The sequence below is a fragment of the Mya arenaria genome, chromosome 17 (assembly GCF_026914265.1).
Source record: "Mya arenaria isolate MELC-2E11 chromosome 17, ASM2691426v1".
Classification (NCBI taxonomy): Eukaryota; Metazoa; Mollusca; class Bivalvia; order Myida; family Myidae; genus Mya; species Mya arenaria.
The window spans coordinates 15535265-15538904 of NC_069138.1; positions in this window are offsets into that span (position 1 = coordinate 15535265).

The window sequence follows — 3640 nt, forward strand, 5'->3', positions numbered from 1 at the left end:
TTATTACAGTCCAAAGTCCATTTATCCGTTCGGGAATTACTACTCTCCAAAATCTTCTCTATTCGTGATCTATTCCTGTCCGGCAATTACTAATGTCCAAAACCTACTCTTTTCGTGATCTATTCCTGCCCGGGAATTACTACTGTCCAAAAATTATTCTATCCGTCCGAAAATTACTCCTGTCCAAAATCTACTGTATCCGTTATCAATTCCTGTCCGGCAATTACTCCTGTCCTAAACCTACTCTATCCGTGGTCAATTCCTGTCCGGCAATTACTCCTGTCCTAAACTTACTCTATCCGTGACCTATTCCTGGCCGGCAATTATTACTGTCCAAAGTCCATTTATTCGTCCAGGAATAACTACTGTCCAAAATCTTCTCTATCCGTACGGGAATTACTACTGTCCAAAATCTACTCTATCCGTCGGGAATTACTACTGTCCAAAATCTACTCTATCCGTGATCTATTCCTGTCCGGCAATTACTCCTGTCCTAAACCTACTCTATCCGTGATCTATTCCTGTCCGGCAATTACTACTGCCCAAAATATAATCTATCCGTGATCTTTTCATGTCCGGCAATTACTCCTGTCCTAATCCTACACTATCCGTGATCTATTCCTGTCCGGCAATTACTCCTGTCCTAAACCTTCTCTATCCGTGATCTATTCCTGTCCGGCAATTACTCCTGTCCTAAACCTACTCTATCCGTGATCTATTCCTGTCCGGCAATTACTCCTGTCCTAAACCTTCTCTATCCGTGATCTATTCCTGTCCGGCAATTACTCCTGTCCTAAACCTACTCTATCCGTGATCTATTCCTGTCCGGCAATTACTCCTGTCCTAAACCTTCTCTATCCGTTATCAATTATTGTCCGGCAATTATTACTTTCCAAAATACACTTATAAGTCCGGAAATTATAACTATCCAAAATCTTCTCTATTCGTGACTCATTCATATTCGGGAATTACTACTGTCCAAAATCTACTCTATCCGTCCGGAAATAACTCCTGTACAATACCAACTCTGTCGGAGCCCTATTCCTGTTGGAGAATTAACTCCTTTCCCTGATCTACTCTGATAGTTATTTATTCCTGTTCAGGAATTACTCCTGTCCAAAATCTTCTCTATCCGTCCGGGAATTACTCCTGTCCAAAATCTTCTCTATCCGTCCGGGAATTACTCCTGTCCAAAATCTTCTTTGTCGGAGCCCTATTCCTGTTGAAGAATTTACTCCTGTCTATAATCTACACTGACGGTGACCTGTTCCTGCCCGGGAACTACTCCTGACCCAAAGCTACATTGTCGGAGCCGTATTCCTGTCCGGGAACTACTCCTGTCCAAGATGTACTTTGACAGTGATCTATACCTGTTCAAGAACTACTCCTGTCCAAAACCTACTTTATCCGTGAATTATTCCTGTCCGGCAATTACTCCTGTCCTAAACCTACTCTATCCGTGATCTATTCCTGTCCGGCAATTACTCCTGTCCTAAACCTACTCTATCCGTGATCTATTCCTGTCCGGCAATTACTCCTGTCCTAAACCTTCTCTATCCGTGATCTATTTCTGTCCGGCAATTACTCCTGTCCTAAACTTACTCTATCCGTGATCTATTCCTGTCCGGCAATTACTCCTGTCCTAAACCTACTTTATCCGTGATCTATTCCTGTCCGGCAATTACTCCTGTCCTAAACCTACTTTATCCGTGATCTATTCCTGTCTGGCAATTACTCCTGTCCTAAACCTACTTTATCCGTGATCCATTCCTGTCCGGCAATTACTCCTGTCCTAAACCTACTTTATCCGTGATCCATTCCTGTCCGGCAATTACTCCTGTCCAAAACCTACTTTATCCGTGATCTATTCCTGTCCGGCAATTACTCCTGTCCTAAACCTACTCTATCCGTGATCTATTCCTGTCAGGGAATTACTACTGTCCAAAATCTGTTCTATCCGTCCGGGAATTGCTCCTGTCCAAAATATTCTCTGATAATGATCTATTCCCGTTTTGGAACTACTACTGTTAAAAATCTACTCTATCTGTCCTGGATATACTCCTGTCCAAAATCTACTATATCCGTCCGGGAATAACTCCAGTCCAAAATGTGCTCTGACGGAGCTTTACTCCTGTCTGAGAATTACTCCTTTCCAAAATCTACTCTATCCGAGATATATTTCTGTCCGGGAATAAGAACTGTCGAAAATCTACTCTGTCCGAGATATATTTCTGTCCAAGAACTACTGCTTTCGAAAATCAACTGAGTTCTCTTCCTGTCTGAGAATTATTTCTGTCACAGGAATTACTGTTGTCAAAAATCTACTTCTTATGAGATCTATTCCTGTCCAGGAATTACTCCTGTCAACTTTCGACTCTGTGCATGATCCATCCCTGCTCGGATGTTACTCCCAATTGGAGTAAAATCTGTAGAGTAAGCAGACAAACAAAATCTTTCAAAAAATTTACTCATATTTGAAGCTGCGGCTACCTTCAGAAATATTTACTATTGCTGATAACTCAGAAAATATTTTATTCTAGAAACACATTAAATTCATTAACAAAATGATAAAAAGTTCCCTTTATTTTGAATAAGGCAATAAAGTTTGACCACATGTGTTGTGTCATAAAAATACTGCAGTGCCACAGACAAAAGTCAGAAACAGTTATTCTCATAAAAAAACGCTGTTCTTGATGTTCATATACTTTTAAAACAAAGCATAACACGAACATTATGGACCTTGTCTGGGACTCTGCTCTTTATATGCAATATTACTTATACACTTACCTTCCATTAAAAGATAGGTGGTGTATCTTTGGCCTGGTGGCGTCAAAGGATATATGTTTTTGACGACATGAGAGCATCTTTTTAATCTTTAACGAAGTAAAGGTGTTGTGTTTTTTTTTTCAAATAAGAAGTTGGTTGATTGTAACTTACACGCAGTGTGTGTATACGACGTGATAAATTATTATGTCATATATGCTACGTTGGCAGGCAACATTTTGCTTAAAATAAAGACTGTAAGGGACTGTACAACAGATTGGCTCCCAAAATATTTTTTGTTACGAATATCAGGACAATTATTAAATAAAAATGTTTTACTCTTTGATATCATAATTGTAAAAAAATAACCAAATTGTAAAAATAAATGAAGCTGGAGACCGTGTTCGAACCGGTGTTGCCAAAAATTGCAGTCTAGTGTTGTATCCATTGTGCTACGAAGGCTTACCGGTAATGACTGGAACATTTAAGCTATATACCTAACTTGGTAATATCACGGGATAACATCGACTAGCCAAATCACGCATAAGGAATGAATTCTACTAGGTAAACATACCTAGTAATCTTTTTTAATGGAAACATAGGAAAAAACTGCGAAAAAATAAATTAGTTGTAAACTATGTGGTACATCAGTTAGTAAGTTTCAATGCATTGTACACATCGATACCAAGTTAATGTCAGGTTTCGACAATATTTTTTTCGCTATTTCATCATACGGAGTATAGTCCCTTTAAATCAAAGATAACTTTTCTTTTACAATACCATTTTAAATGAAACAAAGGACAGTCTATGCCGCTTAAAGAGCCTCGCCTTCGTTTTATTACCGAAGTTTTATATGGTGATTAGTTCATCAAACACT